Raw genomic sequence first — 20,455 nt, 5'->3', positions numbered from 1 at the left:
ATGCAAAGGAGGCTGCTAATGGGATGACTAGTTAGTTTTCCGGAATCACTGTCTTTTTCCAGTTTAAAGTCTGAGTACACCTGGTCACCATCCCAAATGAATACAAGATGTTTTCAAGTCAGGGGTTTCATAACAATACACAAATAAAAATAGAACAAAACACGAGAAAATATGAATACAAATCCGTTTGTGGAAAATCAGTACTTTTATAGTGTATTACTGAACTTGATGATGAAAAGCTACATTAACTTCTGTTCCAACAAAGAATGTGGTGCTGATGTCCCCTTGTGTCTTGAGGTTTTTTACAGAGGATACCCTCAGCATCCCATAATCAAATCCTCCATCTGACTTTTCCAGTTTTGCAGCACAAGATTTACCTGCAAAGACCAGAGACTGTGAAACAGGATTGTAACAGGCATCTGGCAGATCCTCTGCCGTCAATTATGTTTTGTAGCAGGAGGTCGGATACGGCCGGTCTGGCACCCCCACTCCCTGCACCACTTCAGTTAGGGTTTGGCGCAGGAGGTCCAAAGTGGCTAACTGCTGCAGGTCCATTCTGTCTCTCTTTTACATTTATTTATTTATTTTTTATTGCACTGCTTTGTGTGGGCAGTGCCAGTGAATCCCACAGCTAACTTCACATGTGGAAGGGTGGTGGGTAATTCACTTGACACACGGGAGACAGAAAGGTGTATTTGGAAACACCGCACAGGTGTCCGGTTTTATTTTACTTTTACAATGATTGTTTTTAGCCCACAGAGGGCGCTGCTGTCCGTGGCCTGAATACTGCCAACAGTAAACAGGACCATGGTTTTACCAATTCAGGTACTGAGTTGAGTGCACATGCAAGTGCTCAAAAATAATAATGAGAGCAAAAGGCCAAAGAAAAAGGGAAAATAAAACACAGTAATAAAACTACAAAATAAAGGTGCTGCACTGGGCTGTGTTACCCCGACTGTCGCTAACCGCACGGCCCTGGTCTCCGACCTACACTGCTGTGTTCCCTCCACCTATACACACTAATCGGGATCTGCCCAAGTTTTTCCCCGCTGCCAAAAATAATATTTCCTTTCTGTTTTTCTTCAATCAATTATTTAATTATTTCGCTCACTTTTCTCCGGCCGTGTTCTGTCCAGGCAGCAGAGCTTCCGCCAGCTGGCTGGCTCATTTTGTCTCCGAGGGGGCAGACCCGAGGGAACCCCAGAGCATCATTTTATTAGTACAGCAACCCCACAAAGCCCGCCCCTCAGCCACTCAGAGAGGGGGAAATCCCAGTCACCCTCTTTCCCTCCTCTCCGTGTCAATGCCGTGACTGACAGGCAGATATTGCAAGGCTGCTGCCCTCTTCCCGCAGCACTACGAATGCGCTCAGAGAGTCAGCTCAGGTCTCCCCTGTTACATAACCTCCCCCTCAGAATGGCAGCACTGGTCCATTCGAAAATCCTACACCCCCATGCCTTCCTGGCATAGGGCTGCAGGGCCAGGTACCACCGCGTGATCCTGGCGTTGTTATCCTTCATCCGGTGAAGCCATGCTAAGGGGGCATGTAATCAGGGTGAAGTGTCACCCCAGGAGGTAGTACCGGAGTGACTCGACTGCCCATTTTACTGCGAGACACTCCTTCTCGATGGTACTGTAGTTTTTCTCGCGGGGAAGGAGCTTCTTGCTGATATACAGGACCGGGTGCTCACTTCCCCGCACCTCCTGAGACAACACTGCCCCGAGACCTGTCTCTGACGCATCCGTCTGCAGGGTGAACCTCTTACTGAAATCAGGACTGCATAGCACTGGCTTATTACACAGCCTCCGCTTCAAGGCGAGAAAGGCCCTCTGGCACGACTCCGTTCACTGAACCGTATTTGGGGCAGCCTTCCGGGTGAGGTCTGTCAAGGGAGCAGTGAGCGTGGTGAAGCTCGGGATGAACTTCTGATAATAGCCTGATAGTCACAAGAAAGAGCACACCTGGGTTTTGGTCGTAGGGACCGGCCAGTCAGCCAAGGCTTTCACCTTAGCAACCAGCGACTCCCTACTCGATACTCCAAATGCTCTGACTCACTCTTCCCAGTGGCTCATTTCTTTGGGTTAGCAGTGAGCCCAGCCTCCCGCAAGGATTGCAGTGCTGCTGCTATCTTACACAGATGACTCGGACAATCTTGACTGTGGATAACCACGTCATCTATGTAAGCAGCGGCGTACTGCTGATGGGGCCGCAAAATGTGATCCATCATCCGCTGGAAAGTGGCTGGTGCTCCGTGCAACCCAAAGTGCATGGTCCTAAATTGGTACAACCCGAAGGGAGTTGGAAACGCTGTTCTCTCTCTGGATTCTTGGGTTAGGGGTATCTGCCAATACTCCTTTGTTAAATCCAGTGTCGTCATAAAATGAGCCCTGCCCAGACGCTCCAGCAACTCATCTACCCGGGGCATGGGATAAGCATTAACTCGCCTGAAGTCAATGCAAAATCGAGTTGACCCGTCTGGCTTATCCACTAAAACAATCGGACTGTTCCAGTCACTTTGAAACTCCTCTATTACACCCAGCCTGAGCATCTCATTAATTTCCATCTTTATTACTTGCCTTTTCGCTCAGGTATACGGTATGGCCTTTGTCAAACTGGCGCCCCTGGCTCAACTTCAGTGTGATGGTGCGCTACTCAAATCTGCCCCGGGACGGGAGAAAACACATTAGGAAATTCCGCCACCAGCGCCCGAGCCTAGTGTAAGATTGTCTGCAATCTGCACTGACCCCTTTTCCGCCAACACAGAAAGATCAGGTCTCAGTTCTGTGGCGTCATCTGCTTGTGCCACTAACAAAGCCTCCTTTTGCAACCAGTGCTTCAAAAGATTTACATGGTAAATGTGCTTTTCTCTCCGTTGCTCCGGCTGGCAGATCTCATAGTCCACCGTCCCAATCCGGTGTGTAACTTCAAAAGGTCCTTTCCACTTCGCCAGAAGTTTAGACTCAAAGCTGGGTAACAATAGAAGCACCTTATCCCCCGGCTGAAATGTGCGTAACTGGGCTCCCCTGTTATACTGGGTCTCCTGTCTGCGTTGAGCCTGCTGTAAATGATCATGCGTCCATTTCCCCACAGACTCGAGACGTTTGCGCAGGTCCAACACATACCGGACGGTATTGGTCGAATTGCCCTGCTGTTCCTCCCACAAGAAAAAAAAAATTCTCTGTCAGATGTCTCTGGGCATTTTTATGGCTCTTTCTGCAAAAAAGTGGCGAGCTCTGGTATACGGTATGTGTTATGATTTAAATATATTATGTGGTTTAAATACATCATTTGATTTCCCATTCGATTCAGATTCCAGAAATGACTGCTTCATACAAATATTTTTTTTAAAGATGTGATCTTCTTGTAAATTCATTAACTGCACCATAAGACATGGCATCAAGTAAAATAAACTCTTTTGAGTTCATCTTATAAATGTGTAATCAGTTTTGTCGAGAGCACCACATACCACTTTTTTTATTTGTTTAAAAAACAACAACAACAAACAAACACATATCTGAAACTAAATTATTCCCAAAGCATAGAAACCCTATGATAAATCTCTTTTAATTACTCTATTTGGCCACTTAAAAGAGTAAGTAGCAGGGTTCCAAAAATGTCAGGCTGTTAACAAAGCAAAGAGAATTTTAAACAGTTGTAGCAATACGTGGGGATGTACAGCGCTACAATTTTCAGAACCCCAGCACTTAAACTTTAAGGTTAAATCTTTGTTTGAATATAGTTTATTCATTAAGCCACAATAATTACCAAAATTTAAATACTACGTAGATTTGCAAAATGGTATACATAAAGATGTAAAGTTTTCCTAGGAGTATTTATTAAACCAATCTCTGCTGTTCAACCTTGACAGTAGTATCATTAATACAGCCAAAGAGATAATAAGAGTAACTTGATCAGTGAAAGCTGCAGACTCTATAAATAGGAACACTTGTGTACAGACAGTTTTATATTAACTACAGTGATGCACTGTTGGATCTCCAACCATGTGACTTTATTAAAAAATCAGCTGCGGTCAGAGCCTGGGATAAAGAGCATTGCGTTCCTTTTTTGTTACTAAGCAACAGATTAATGATTTATAATTATATTACATTTTTTTTTAAATCTAGTTAGAGTATCTACTACCAACACCATTACATAAATACAGTAGCCTGGGATAGGAAGTCATACAGTATGTTTGCTTGTGCTAAAACCTAATAATCTATATGTTGATTACTTTTGCTTGCCCTTTAAAATGCTGCAAAATGAGCACTGGAAGAAAAGGTTTGTGAATATGGTATAAAGTTAGATTGCTACCACATATCTGACTAGATTCTCAAAGCTTTTTATTTAAAATCATCATTAAACATTTGTTTGTTTCTGTCACAGAGACGGCCGGAGTGGGTGGCGTCAGACCAGAAGCAGGAAATAAACAGATAGGTGGAGTTTGTTTGAGCTGAGCGAATGCTTTCGCTCAGCATTTAATAAACAAACAGAACAGGCAGAAAATAAACGGTTGGAATAAACAAACAAAAACACAGGGACACGGCACTCTACGCCAAAACAAATAGACATAAACAAAACGAACTACACACACAAAACACGGTGAGTTTTTAAATAAACAAGTGTTATGCTGGTCCCACCAGCACGCAATAGCAATTGTTATGAAATTCTTTATCCTCTCTCTCCCGTTCTCCACTCACCGAACACCCAACTGCGAGTGTGAAAACGTGCATCTATATATACTGTTGTGCTGGGATTCAATTACTAATTAATTATTCACTTGAATCCTAGCACGTGAATTAATAAAGTGCAATTCCCTGTGCTCACATATTACTACATTTTACTTGCATGTGAAGTGCTGTGCAATCCTCGTGCCTAAATACACATATACATTTTAAACACTCGTGTTACACAGACCCGTTTATATCCCGTGTACCAATGTCTATACACCAACATGTAAACACACCACACACAACACATAACAGATAATATACACAGGGACTGGCACTTTGTCACAGTTTCAGACAGTTAAAGCAAAACCAATTGCACTGCATTTCTTTAAACAGTAAATTGCAACACAAGGAAGAGGCTGACATATGTAAACCACAGACACTTACATGTTTCTAATTCTTATTATTTGCTTAACCACATGCATGAAACTGAAGGAGCCAGCTAGTTCTACACTGTTGATCAGTGTGCTAAGTGACCCCGGAAAAGCCACGGACAGGTGTTGGCAGCTTGGGAGCTGACAGCTTCCACAGTCCTATCTATTCAACATAAGAACATTTGAAACGAGAGGAGGCATTCGGCCCATCTTGCTCGTTTGGTTGTTAGTAGCTTAATGATACCAAAATCTCATAAGCAGCTTCTTGAAGGATCCCAGGGTGTCAGCTTCAACAACATTACTGGGGAGTTGTGACCCTCACAATTCTCTGTGTAAAAAAGTGTCTCCTATTTTCTGTTCTGAAGGTCCTTGTTTCTTTTTTCAGGCTGAAAAAGTCCCTTGCGTCGACACTGTCAATACCTTTTAGAATTTTGAATGCTTGAATTAGGTCGCCACGTAGTCTTCTTTGTTCAAGACTGAACAGATTCAATTCTTTTAGCCTGTCTGCATATGACATGCCTTTTAAGCCCGGAATAATTCTGGTCGCTCTTCTTTGCACTCTTTCTAGAGCAGCAATATCTTTTTTATAGCGAGGTGACCAGAACTGGTTCAAGATGAGGTCTTACATTGTACAGTTTTAACATTACTTCCCTTGATTTAAATTCAACACTTTTCACAATGTATCCGAGCATCTTGTTAGCCTTTTTTATAGCTTCCCCACATTGTCTAGATGAAGACATTTCTGAGTCAACAAAAACTCCTAGGTCTTTTTCATAGATTCCTTCTCCAATTTCAATATCTCCCATATGATATTTATAATGTACATTTTTATTTCCTGCGTGCAGTACCTTACACTTTTCTCTATTAAATGTCATTTGCCATGTGTCTGCCCAGTTCTGAATCTTGTCTAGATCATTTTGAATGACCTTTGCTGCTGCAACAGTGTTTGCCACTCCTCCTACTTTTGTGTCGTCTGCAAATTTAACAAGTTTGCTTACTATACCAGAATCTAAATCATTAATGTAGATTAGGAATAGCAGAGGACCTAATACTGATCCCTGTGGTACACCGCTGGTTACCACACTCCATTCTGAGGTTTTTCCTCTAATCAGTACTTTCTGTTTTCTACATGTTAACCACTCCCTAATCCATGTACATGTGTTTCCTTGAATCCCAACTGCGTTCAGTTTGAGAATTAATCTTTTGTGCGGGACTTTGTCAAAAGCTTTCTGGAAATCTAAATAAACCATGTCATATGCTTTGCAATTATCCATTATCGATGTTGCATCCTCAAAAAAATCAAGCAAGTTAGTTAGACACGATCTCCCTTTCCTAAAACCATGTTGACTGTCTCCCAGGACCCTGTTACCATATAGGTAATTTTCCATTTTGGATCTTATTATAGTTTCCATAAGTTTGCATATAATAGAAGTCAGGCTTACTGGTCTGTAGTTACCTGGTTCAGTTTTGTTTCCCTTTTTGTGGATCGGTATTACGTTTGCAATTTTCCAGTCTGTCGGTACCACCCCTGTGTCAAGAGACTGCTGCATGATCTTGGTTAGCGGTTTGTAAATTACTTCTTTCATTTCTTTGAGTACTACTGGGAGGATCTCATCCGGCCCAGGGGATTTGTTTATTTTAAGAGCTCCTAGTCCCTTTAACACTTCTGCCTCAGTTATGCTAAAGTTATTTAAAACTGGATAGGAACTGGATGACATGTGGGGCATGTTGTCAGTATCTTCCTTTGTAAAAACTTGTGAAAAGTAATCATTTAACATATTTGCTATTTTTTTTTCTTCCTCTACGATTTTGCCATTTGTATCTCTTAAACATTTAATCTCCTCTTTGAATGTTCTCTTGCTGTTGTAATATTGGAAAAACATTTTGGAATTGGTTTTAGCTCCCTTAGCAATGTTCATTTCTATTTCTCTCTTGGCCTTTCTAACTTCCTTTTTGACTTGCATTTGCAGTTCTGTGTACTCTTTCTGTGTACTTTCTTTTTGGTCCTTTTTTAATGCTCTGTAAAGTGCCTTTTTTCGCTGAATATTTTTTTTAATTGATCTATTAAACCATTTTGGCAATTTAGTTTTACATTTAGATTTGTCTACTTTAGGGATATAATTGTTTTGCGCCTCTAGTACTACATTTTTGAAGAACAACCATCCTTCTTCTGTGGGTGTTTTCTCTATTTTACTCCAATCTACTTCTGTTAGTCTCTGTTTCATACCTTCATAGTTTGCTTTTCTAAAATTGTAAACCTTAGCTTTAGTCTTTACTTTTGAGGATTTAAAAAACACTTCAAATGAGACCATGTTGTGGTCTGAGTTTGCCAGTGGTTCTCTGACCTCTGTTTTAGTTATTCTATCTTCGTTATTTGAAAAGACTAAATCAAGGCATGCCTCCCCTCTAGTCGGTGCCTTCACAAATTGTGTTAGGAAGCAGTCATTTGTCATTTCCACCATTTCTATTTCATCCTTCGCGCTACCCACCGGGTTTTCCCATTTTATTTGGGGGAAGTTGAAATCCCCCATTAGTATGGCTTCTCCTTTGCTACACACATTTCTAATGTCATTGTATAACAGATTATTGTGCTCACCGTCTGAATCTGGCGGTCTATAGCATGCTCCTATTATTATGCCTTTTGAATTTTTGTCTGTTATTCTGACCCATATTGATTCGGTTTTATTTTCTTTGTCCAGGTTTAACACCTGGGCTTCAAGACTGTTTCTTATGTATAGCGCTACCCCTCCTCCTCTTCTGTCCTGCCTGTCTTTCCTATACAGTGTATACCCACAAATATTATATTCGTCCCCATCACTCTCAGATAACCAAGTTTCTGTAACACCTATCACATCATAGTTACCTGTTAGTGCAGTAGCTTCAAGTTCTAGAATTTTGTTTCTGATACTTCTAGCATTTAGATAAATACATTTAATGGTTGTCTTACCTGAGTTGTTGTTCTTGTTTTGATGCGGTCTCCCTTCTGTTTTTTTGTTGATTTCTCCCCCCTTCCTTTCTAGTTTAAATGCTTCCGAACCTGCTCGAGGATCTTTTCTCCAAGTAGACTAGTTCCCTTGTTATTTAAATGCAGTCCATCCCGTCTATACAGATAGTCCTCGTTGTAGAAAGTGGTCCAATGATCAAGATAGGTGAAGCCTTCCCGTGTGCACCACGTCTTCAACCATTGGTTTTGATTTATTATTTCCAGCTGTCCATATGGTCCTTTGCAAGGTGCGGGTAGTATACCAGAAAATACCACAGTTTTGGTTTTCTCTTTTAATTTCCTTCCTAGCTCTCTGAATTTGTTTTGCAGGGATTTTGGTCTGTCTCTTCCAATGTTGTTTGTACCGATGTGGACGACTACTACCGGGTCGTCTCCTGTTCGTTCTAGGAGCCTGTCCACGTTCTCAGTGATGTGCTTGACCGAGGCTCCCGGAAGGCAGCACACTGTTGTAGTAAGGGGGTCCAAACTGCGAACTGAACTTGCTGTGTTTCTCAATATGGAGTCCCCAACAATCATGACCTCCCTTCTTTTTACTGTCTTGTCACCACTGTCAATAGGGTCCTGGATGTTGTTCCTTTCATTCTCTTGTTGTTGGTTCTGCTCATCACAATTCTGAAGTGACTCAAATCTGTTGGTTGTTTTGATTTCTGGTGGTTGTGTTTGACGAAGTTTCTTTTTTTCCCCTGCTTCTGCCTACCTGAACCCAGCTGTTCTGACCTTCTATCTCCCTGGTGGCTTTCAGTCTGTTAGGGGTGATGCAGACTTCCATGAATTGTGGGTGTGCCAGTTCCTCAAGATCCTGTTGCTGTCTCACTTCTTCCAGCTCCATTTCTAGCATGCTTACTAGTTTATGCAAATCCTGGATCGCGCGGCACTTTACGCACACTTGGTTTAGCTCCGCTGGGTTTTCTCGGATTTCCCACATCAAGCAGGTGTCACAGATTACTGGCTTGAAGACCATGTTGAGGTTTTTTTTTTTTTTTTTTTTAAGTTTAGTTTCTTCTGCAGCCGTCAACCTGCTTTCCAACTGCTTCGAAACTGCTCTGTACTTTTCCACGCCTGTACTTCTCCCACTCGCTGTCGCTTCCACTCGCTGTCGCTGGGAAGACTGCCTCGTTTAACTGCGTTGTTCTGCTGTGCTGTCGGCTCCTCCCCTCGCCCGTGTCTCAAAACGGCGCTGAATTTGAATCAGCTGCTCCGAGTTTCAGCTTGTTTGTTATCACAAAAACACACGCGGCTGCTGCTGTGTTTCCCCAATGTCCTCTGTTTTCTGATTAAAGCAATTCAAGATGCAATTTCTCCTTTCTGCTTCGAAACTGCTCTGTACTTTTCCACGCCTGTACTTCTCCCACTCGCTGTCGCTTATTCAATGGTTTGAGGTGCACTGGGAGGTCAGGGGAATTACGATGATAAGACTAGACTGTGAACCGTGTTCAGTGTTGCTACTTGTGTGGTTATGTTTGTCTTATATTGTCCATGGTTTAAGAAACGCTATACTTTCACAGTTACTTTCTGGTAATGTCACGTAGCTGTTCATCTTGAATTTCTTTCAAGCTAGCTTTTACAGCTCTGTACTCTCCACTTGTTTCAATCCTAGGGAGACCCACCTGGTTACAGAATTAACAAGTTGTTTACATAGTATATTGGTCACAGTGTGAACTTTTCATTTTTTTGTTCAAGATTAAGGCATTCCTCCTGTTTCTTTCGGTCCATCATTGCTTGGGTAGCAATGTTTGGTGGCCGGATATCCCAGATAAAGACTAAGCTAAAAAAAAAAAAAAAACGTATAATCTACACAAACTACTCCACATTGATAAAGTTTAAAAATGCATATAGAATATAAATAAGTAAGATTTACAGAGGAAAACAGATTAATCTCAATTGCATAAGTATTCAACCCCTTTGCTATTGCAGCCCTAAATCAGCTCAGGTGTAAATGATTTGTTTGAAAGGTCACAAAATTAGTGAAATGATTTCAGCCTGTGTGTCAAAGTGGTTTAACTTGCAGATATTTTGCTGACATCCAACAAAGCAATCATGAAGACCAAGGAGCTTTCAAAACAAGTCAGGGATGAAGTGGAAGAGAGCCACAGAGCAGGAGAAGGGTACAAGAAAACTTCAAAAGCCACTAATTATCCCTCTCAAAAGACAACCACTGTGAAGCATGCATGCTTCTCTTCATGGGAAGCTTGTCAGGATAGAGGGGAGAATGGATGCTAAGTACAGACGAATCCTTGAGGAAAACCATGTTTGAGTCAGCAAGGACTCTGAAACTTGGGAGGAAATTATTTCAGCAGGACAATGACCCAAAGCAAACAAAGCCATGTGGTTGAACAAGAAGAGAATTAATGTTCTTGAGTGGCCCAGTCAAAGTCCTGACTTGAATCCAATCAAAAATTTATGAACTACTTGCAGTCCATCGACGATCCCCAACAAACTCATCAGAACTGGAGCAATTTTCCCAAGAAGAATGGGCAAAAATTTCATCTTCCTACTACGCAAAGCTAGTAGAGACATATCCAAAAAGACTCATAGCAGTAATTGCTGCAAAAGGTGCTTCTACCAAGTACTGACTTAAGGGGCTGAATACTTATGCAACCAGTAAATTTCTTTTTGTACATTTTCTTTGCAAGTTTTGCTGACATTTAACCTCATCCTGATATAACAGTGTTCAGTTTAATCACTAAAACGTTGAATAAAAGAAGTTTGTTTGAAAAACTGTGCATACATTATTTGCAATTCAACAAAATGTGACATTATTGGTATGGGGTGAATACTTCTGCAAACTACTGTATACACACACACACACACACTTGAAAAGATGTGCAGAGGATGGGAATCGTGTGTGTGTGTGTGTGTGTGTGTATATATATATATATATATATATATATATATATATATATATATATATATAATGCTAAAAGAAACCGCACTACATGTAATGTTTTTAATAGTATATATCATATATACGCATAGATTGCATAACCGAAACCACTCCTAATAAAAAGAAACCATTTAATGTTTTTAATAAAATATTTTAAACATAGCTATCAAACAAAATAACCGAAAATGTGAACAAAAATACAGATCAAAGAATCATGATACGTTTTCAGTATGAAATGTGACACAGTGTCAAAATTAAAACATTACATATTGCGCATTAACACAGTCCTGGCAGCGTTGATGCATAGACCTGATCAGCCTCTGGATAGACTGCTGTGGGATGTCTGCCACTTTTCCTGTGCAGCTGCAGCCAACTGGCGATTCGGTCTCACAAATGTTCTGTTGGACTCAGGTCAGGAGAAAAAGCTGGCCACAGCAAGACCTCGGCATTGTTTCTTGAAGTCGTACAATTGTAATCCTAACACTGTGTGGTCTTGCATTGTCCTGCTAGAAAACCTATACTCCTGAATGCCTTTAGGAATGGAAAAAAACTGTTGCCTCAAGGACTTCTTCAATGCATCGCTGAGCAGTAAGGTTGCCCTCAATCTGCACCAAAGGTGTTCTTGTGTTAAAGGATATTCATCCCCACATCATCACATGTCCACCACCCCATTGGTTGGCTTGAACAATGCAACAGTCAGCATAATGCTCACCACGACATGGTGGGCCGGTGTGGTGACCCTCTGCCTTCCAGGAAGTGGCCTGTCCCTCACAGAGCCAGTTTTCTGGTTTCTCTGGACTAGTTGCTGATTATTGAACCAGAACATCTCATTCTCCGGGCAACTTCTTTCACAGACAGGCCACCTTCAATCATGCCGATAGCAACCAAATGGGACTTAGTCGTATCTTTTGCTGTTCTTGCGTAAAATATAATCATATCTTTTCGAATGGCTATTTATACAGATTCGTAATCAACTCATTTTGGCAATTTTAACTCAACTCGAATGCCAAACACGGAACACCTGGCATTTTTATGAAATCACATGACCCAAGGAACAATACTACTCAAACAATCAACCAACCTATCTTCTCACTATTTAAAATGTAAATAACATTATGTATGTGCCCAGTGAGCTATTGATGAAAACTTAGACTCTTGCATTTTCATTGTGCATCAGTATACAGTTGTGGCAATTTGGCTGGTAATTGTGAACAGGTGTAGAGGTGATGCAGTGCAGAAGAAATCACAAACAATTGTAATCTGGTAGGAAACGGGGGTTTTAATAATCCGGGTCTGGTGACCAAAAAGAAAACTGCTCTGGCAATACACAACAATGTGTAATGCACAGAGCCAAACAAATGGGTTTACAGTCCCAAACAATAAACGTTAGCTACCCCACAATACTAAAACACGGTCACCAGTCCTGCCGGGCAAGTCAGAAAAAACATCAAAATGATTTTTCTGCTAGGAATCTTTGGACAGGGGCCTAAATCATCCTCTATATTGCCTGGGGCTCTTAACAAGACCTCCCTTGCCTGCCTGGGCTTTACTAAATTTACTTGATAATTTTCACGTTCATTTCGGCGATCGGGCTGTCTAATTTCATAATTCACTTTTCCTATAGCCCGAATCACTTCATATGGCCCCTGCCATTTAGATAACAATTTTGATTTTGATGAGGGAAGTATCAGCATTACCTTGTCTCCTGGTCGAAAGGTTCGAATTAGTGCATTTTTGTTGTAATGCTGCTGTTGTCGGTGCTGAGCTGATCTGAGGTTGTCCTGGGCCAAACGACCGACCAAATTTAGATGATCTCTTAGTAGGAGCACATGCTTCACTACATTTTTGGACGAGCCTTTGTGCTCCTCCCACCCCTCTCTCAACAGATCGAGGATGCCTCAAGGCCTTCGGCTGTACAGGAGCTCAAAAGGGGAAAACCCTGTCGAACTCTGCGGCACCTCTCTCACTGCAATGAGGAGGTAGGGAAGAAGCGATGCCCAATGTTTTTGCTCTTGTGTTACAAGCCATCTCAGCATAGACTTCAAGGTCTGATTAAAGAGTTCCACCAAACCGCCTGTCTGTGGATAATAAACAGAGGCCCTGATGGGACGTATTTTTTATATTTTATACACCTGCTGTAGGGTGTTGGACAGAAAATTGGTTCCATAATTAGTCAATCTCTCTGGGGAACCTTACTCTGGCCATAATCTGTACTAATTCGTTGGCTATTGCAGCGCCGCTAGTGGATCTCAATGGAACTGCCTCTGGGTATCGTGTTGCGTAATCTACCACTACTAATATATGCGTATACCCAGAGTTAGAAGGTAGCAAAGGGCTCACTATGTCCATTGCAATGCTTTCAAAGGGGGTGGAAATAATCGGCAGTGGAACCAAAGGGGCGGGGCGCACTTTACCCGCCGCTACTCGCTGGCAGTCTGGGCATGTGGTTACATAACTCAACACATCAGTATGAAGACCTAACCAAAAGAATCAGGCTAATATTCGCTCCCTCGTCTTCTCAGCTCCGAGGTGCCCCGCAAAAGGGATATCATGCACCAACCTCATGACCTCGGTCCGACAAGACGGGGAGCCAATAATTGTGTTACAGGCTGTCCTGTGGCCACAGCTAGATTTACTCTATGCAGTAATCACCCCTTGATACTGAAATGGGGATATACTAGCGCCCCAGAGCCATCAACATCCTTACCTTTAATAGACTGGACCTGCCCCCAAGTGTGCAATAGTGACAGGTCATTGTGTTGGCCCCACACTATGTCCGCGTTTGAGTACCACATGTCCTGTGCAGGGGAAAACATTTCAGGGTGAAAAGGGAACACATCACCAATTCGTTCCATTTTCTTTCTTCCTGCCATGTTTACATGTGTGGCTGAGACTGCCATTATTTGCATGAATTCTTTGAATTTTGGCCAGTCTCGGTCTCAGAATAACTGGGTGTGGCAACCTTTCTGCCACCCCCACTATGAAGTGACGTTTTATCGGTCCTACCGATAAGTATACTTTTAGGATGGGGTATGCCGCCATGTCTCCATGGATACAGGAGATGTCCACCTGACCTTGTGGCCGCCATGACACACTGCCCAGGAGAGCTGTCCGAATTAAGGTTTGCTCACAACCCGTGTCCACTAATGCGCAGGTTTTCACATTACCTAAAACCACATTGATCATACACGGCCTCTCCCGACAATTTTCTCCATGCTTACCTATTTCAGGTGCTCAATTAAACTCGGCCACGTCACTCTCCATGGCAGCGGGGCATGACTTGGTCATATATCCTGGTTGGTGGCCCCTAAAACAAATCGGGGGGACAGAGGGAACAGGGGTTAAGAATCTGTCCCGCTGCTGGTATGGCAACGGGGCAGGGGCAGCATCTCTACCCGAGCTGGAGGCCAACCTTGGTCTCCATTGGGGGAGGGAAGGGGGCCCATTGGGGTTGGCATTCTCGGAGGTCTGGATCCTGGGATGGATGGTGGGGGTGGTGTTGGAGGAGAGAGAGGTAGGGGTCGGCTGCTCCGAAGGGCAGGGGCCGACAGTATCTCAATCTGGGCAGAAGCTAGGGAGTCCTCGAACTTTTCCGACAGCTGCACGGTCTCCTCCAGGGTATCTGGGTTGTGGCGCCATATCCTCGCCTGGGTATCGGCACCGAACACATGGCAGAACTGCTCCACCATTATTGCCTCCCCCATCTGTGCCACGGTCTTATTTTCCGGGGTCAGCCAGTGCACCATGTGGTCATAAAACCACTCTGCAACCACCCTGGAGTGTGTTTCCAGGAATGTTTAGTACTCCCTAAAGCGTGCCCGATGGGTTTCTGCTGTTATGTTGAGGCAGGAAAGGATGGCCTGTTTAACCAGGTCGTAGATGACAGTGTTGAGGTCACTCATAGCCTGTCTGAGATTCCCCAATCAGGCAGGGTCCCTGCTGGCTCGCCCAGAACTCCCTTGGCCAAGCCATAGTGGTAGCCAGCCGTTCGAATGCCACCAAGTACGCCTCCGGGTTGTCCTCCTCCAACATCTTCATCACCTGAACCTTCAGTGCCAAAATAACGGGTGTTGTAGTAGGAGTTGGCTCTGTGGACATTGCCAGCCCTACCCGCTCAATGAGCGCAGTATAGTGCTCCTGCCTCCTTCTCTCCTCTCCGTCCCATCTGTGTTCCAGAGCCTCCAGCAGCTCCGCCAATGTGTTGCGATCCATCCCGTGTTCTGACACCAAGTGTGGCAATTTGGCCGGTGATTGTGAACAGGTGTAGAGGTGATGCAGTGCAGAAGAAATCACAAACAACTGTAATCCGGTAGAAAACGGGTTTTAATTATAATCCTGGTCTTGTGACCAAAAAGAAAACCGCTCCTGCAATACACAACAATGTGTAATGCGCAGAGCAAAACAAATGGGTTTACAGTCCCAAACAATAAACGTTATCCACTCGACAATACTAAAACATGGTCCGGGGTGTGTGTATTAGTGCTCGTGGTGGGTGATAGCAGGCTATTTGGTGTCAGTTCGTGCAGTGCAGTTCTAGCTTGTGCTGGCCCAAAAGCGACAGCTCCGGAACGTGTTTAGCCGTCTGGTGATACAATAAACAAGACAATTACTAACAACACGTACAACAAACAAACACTCACGAATATTCTTCTACTGCAGCTCTCAGTCCTTCCAGGTTTTTGTTACAACCCAAGAGAAGGAAAAGATTAGCATTTCTCTGGTCCCTTTTATGCTACCCGCATGATCCGTTGGTAAACGATTCCAGCTGCGTCTATTGCTTGCAGCTGCTACCTCGTTTACCTTCCGAGTCAATATGTTCCTCCAACAGAGTCTCGCTTCCATCCAGGCTGACTGACTTCCCAACCTCGGAAACGAACTGTCAGGCCAGCCCATCCACATACTTTTCCTTTCGCTATTTAGCACCCTCACAGGTCGAGAGGGAGATTTACAACCAGAACTCATTGTATTTCTGTCACAACAGTATATAGTAATAGTATTATTTTAGTTCACTTCGAAGACCAAAGGAAAAATAAATGATGTAAGATTTGCTGATGCTTTCAATCCTTGTTTACATCACAAAAAAAGGTGAGAATGAGAAGACTTTCAAGAGGAGGGTACAATACCAGTCAGGAGCACATGTAATAATCTGGACACAATTCAATTTTTGTTTTCCAAGGGGATTCCTGGTCTGGAAATCTAACAGAAGAAGAGAAAAGTATCTCAATAATCATTTAGTCCCATTTTTTATCTGAATATAAAACAGTTTGTTACAGTACTGAAAGTAAAATATTTGGTGATAGTTTCCAAGGCAGTGTCATTTCACTGCTCATCTAAAAACAATCAAGTCTCTGAAGTTTTAAAGTCTAAACAGTAAACCAAAATAAAAATCCTAAACGACACAGTATTTTACTAAGCATTTAAGTGAAAATCTCCTGTACTATTTTTTTTTTCAAAAAAAAAGTATAATACAAAAAGTCTGCTTTTTTATTGAATGTTTGAGCTAGATGTTAGATCTAAAGCCATATTGGTTTCTAAAGGATTTCACCCATTTCTGAATTACTTTATTTTATTAACAACTAAGTATAAAATAACTATAAGAGTTGGGGGGTGTTTTAGTGATAGGATGATAACCTAGCCAAACTTCCCTATAAATGATTTGTCACAAACACTGAGCAATTAAAGAGAGTTAGAATTTAATCATAATCTTGGTATACTTAAATACAAATCCATTTATTTTATTTTCTTTCTTTATGTTGAATTTGGCATAGCAGTAAGACATTCCAGGAATATTTTGATTATTTCTGCAAAAAAACCAAACAAACAAAAAAAAAAACTGTTTGGGACAAATTGAATGTGAGCAACCACTTGTTAAAAAACCCTTATCCAAATGTACATTGATTTTTTGTTTTTAATCTCTATGGGTAATTATTCAAGATAAAACACACATTAACCACTGGCCTGTAAAATAATCCCTTTATTTGTTACCCGTCAGCAGCCAACATATTTTAACATTGCATGGCACCTGGCATAGAAATGTTCTGCACGTGAACTTAATAGCCTGTGTTCCTTTGACCTCTTATGTTGGGGGTCCATAATGAATCTGAACTTAGGACCCTATCTCCCTAATAACCAGATGTCTTCATATACAGTGCCTATAAAAAGTCTACACCTTCCCTTTCAAAATGTTCACCTTTTGTTGCCTTGTAGCCTGAAATTAAAATATATTAAAAATAGCTTTTTTTTCATTTATCAACACATCCTACCCCATAACTTCCAAGTGAAAAAAATATTCTAGAAATTTGTAGAAAATTAAAAATAAAAACTGAACTAGGGTTGGATAAGTGTCCACCCCCCTTGTAATAGCAATCCTAAATTAACTCAGGTGTAACCAGTTGCCTTCAAAATCACACACCAATTTAAGTGGCCTCCACCTCTGTTAAATTGTAGTGATTCACATGATTTCAGGATAAATTCAGCAGTTCCTGTAGGTTCCCTCTGCTGGGTAGTGCATTTCAAAGCAAAGACTCAACCATGAGCACCAAGGCGCATTCAAAAGAACTCCGGGACAAAGCTGTTGAAAGGCACAGATCAGGGGATGGTTATAAAAAAATATCAAAGGCCTTGAATATCCCTAGGAGCATGGTCAAGATGATTATTAAGAAGTGGAAGGTGCATGGCACCACCAAGACCCTGCTTAGGTCAGGCCGTCCCTCCAAATTGGATGACCGAGCAAGAAGGAGACTGATCAGAGGCTACCAAGGCCAATTTGCAAGAGCTACAGGCTTTTATGGCCAAAGTGTGCATGTGACAGCAATATTCCAAGCACTCCACAAATCTGGCCTGTATGGTCTAAGGGGTACATGAGAAGAAAAAGGAGAGGCATTGAAATCCTTACTTACCTCATAGTAGTCTGGCAGTCATTGTACATCACTAATTGGTGCTTTGTGCCCATGCTCTATGGAGGAGACAGCACAGTAGAGCACAATAGGAGTTTTCTTCATATTTTTATCCTCAAACCCTGACTGCAAATTCACACACAAGAGAATTCCAGTAAGAATACCTGTTCATTTAAAATTAGAGAGTCATGGTTGGCTGACTAATTTCCATCTCATTTACACTAATTTACTCTAAATCACATATATGTTTTAAAAAAACGCGTCAAAATGGCACAGCTATTTATTTTCACTTAAATATCTAACAATACATGTACTTGCATTTATAACATAGGGCTAAATTCTCAAAGCTATTTACTCCAAATTGTCATTAGCACATTTTTTTTTTCAGGAAGGAGAAACACACCCAAACCAGATATAAACAAACAAGCCTTTTTTTTTTTTTTACTTGTAAGTAATCTTAAATGGTTTCTTATACCTTTTAATGTAGTGTGGTTTTTTCCTTTCAAATTAAAATTGTGATACTGATGACTGAAGTAAATAGATTTGAGAATCTAGCCCTTAATGTTTTTTTGTATATGGTAATTAAAATTGTTTTACTTCTACTATTTCAAAGATATCCAGTTTCTAACGAGTGAAAATGTCTTTTGCATTACAACAGGCTGCAGACTTAGCAGTAGGCTTGTGATAAATAGATGTACTTCAAGTTTACAACAGCTTTTCTAATTGTAATATTTTGTCAGCATTTTTATTTTGAATATGTTTTGTTCTTGCTAGTAATACAAGGTCACCTTTCAAAAGCATGCAATTTAATGTGCATTTGGATTATGTCAAAGAGACAATCTGCCTTGTAGATTAGTAAAAAGATCCTGGATTTAATATTAGTGTTAAACCATTTGTACTTTTGAATATATATGTAAAAGTGCAAGAAGTAAACGGTTATCCTCAGCAGTTCTGTTCAATAAACACCAACATATCAACATCAATCAATGGAATTCAAAATGTAACATGAAATCTATTAAAACTGCAATTTTCATAATATAATTTGTTTTGATTACTTTTATCTGTTTCTGTATGACTGATTAAATTAAATAAATATATCAAGGGTTCACTTCTGATATAATTAAAATATGTAAATATTAAATATTAGATAAATATGGTAAGTTGAAACCTGCATCTCCAAACATAGCATTACTGTATATTAGGAACCATTTGGGCAATATACAATGCCCATTTATATCACTATTTAGGTATACGGTAAACATATGTAAAGATTGGTAATTTCATGTCTAACATTTCAATACCATTAATTTATGTTTCTGATTTAGAGCAAAATCTCCACAATCTAATCTCATTAATGTCTCACTACCACAGTTTTACGTCTCTCAGGGTTTTGTATTACTTACTAGTTAACACTTCCTTCCTGCCCAGACTTCAAAGAACTTTGCATGAATAATGGGAACAAAATAGTAGCATTGGATACTCCTAATGATGGTACAGAGATACTATTGAAAGTCTAGAGGATAATTTTAGGAAGGGAATAGGTATAAGCAGACTGGGTGGGCCCTGGTAGTTGACATCCAAAGCCATGGCAACACGCACCACATAAACAGTGTGGTAAGGATGACCTACATCACATACTGTACTGAAGAGAAAATATATATATATATATATATATATATATATATATATATATATATATATATATATATATATATATATATATATATATATATATATATATATGTGTGTGTGTGTAAAAGTCGGAATATTGGGGCAAATCTCAAGCAAAAAACGGTAAATGTCAATAATAAGCATACTTAACACTTTTACTATTGTGTACAGGTTCAGATATTACGGTAAATCTCAATGTCTAAAAAGCAATATACTTCATAATTACAGACATTTACTACCTTACTTAGTAAATTTTGACAGTTACAGGTAAAACGTAATTTACTAGATTCTGACTTTTACCATAATATATACCAAAGCACTTTTAATTTGTTGTAGGACTATGTGCCACTCATGACCATGAAAGTGATGTTTCAGCAGTGAATTTAAGGAGTGATAATGTTTTAATAGACAAGGACCCAATGTTATATAAAACTAACAACTATCCAAAAGTGTATATTAGTCAATTTAGCATATCAATATATATATATATATATATATATATATATATATATATATATATATATTTTTTTTTTTTTTTTCAAAACCTCAAGATGGTTAATTGTTAATGGTATTTATATCCAATGCTGTTTAGATCAACTGAATAGACCACCGTAGATCTAAACACTTGTTGCTTCCTAATACCTTATCATCACTTCCTTTGCTGCAGGTAAGAAGGTAAGATTTTAGTGTTGGAGGAATACCTTTGGGTTATGTGTGGATTATTGGTTGGCCTATTGACACATATTATGATTTCGAGTGAAATACACATAATATTGCGTATCTGTAGCTTTCTGCACTTGTTGCTTAATAAGTTTCAGAAAAGTGGACTGAAGATTTCATAACGATCAACACTTTAACAACAAAAATAATTTATTAAAAAAGAAAATAATATATATAT

The 20,455-nt window shown here is 40.7% G+C and overlaps 1 pseudogene; it reads right to left on the bottom strand.

Annotated features, from left to right (window-relative positions):
- Nucleotides 1-20,455, bottom strand: part of LOC121327146 — a 56,143-nt pseudogene that overhangs the window by 16,924 nt on the left and 18,764 nt on the right.

The sequence above is a fragment of the Polyodon spathula genome, chromosome 14 (genome assembly GCF_017654505.1).
Source record: "Polyodon spathula isolate WHYD16114869_AA chromosome 14, ASM1765450v1, whole genome shotgun sequence".
NCBI lineage: Eukaryota > Metazoa > Chordata > Actinopteri > Acipenseriformes > Polyodontidae > Polyodon > Polyodon spathula.
Note: the sequence above shows the minus strand (reverse complement) of the source record. Positions and strands in the feature narration are given on the sequence as shown.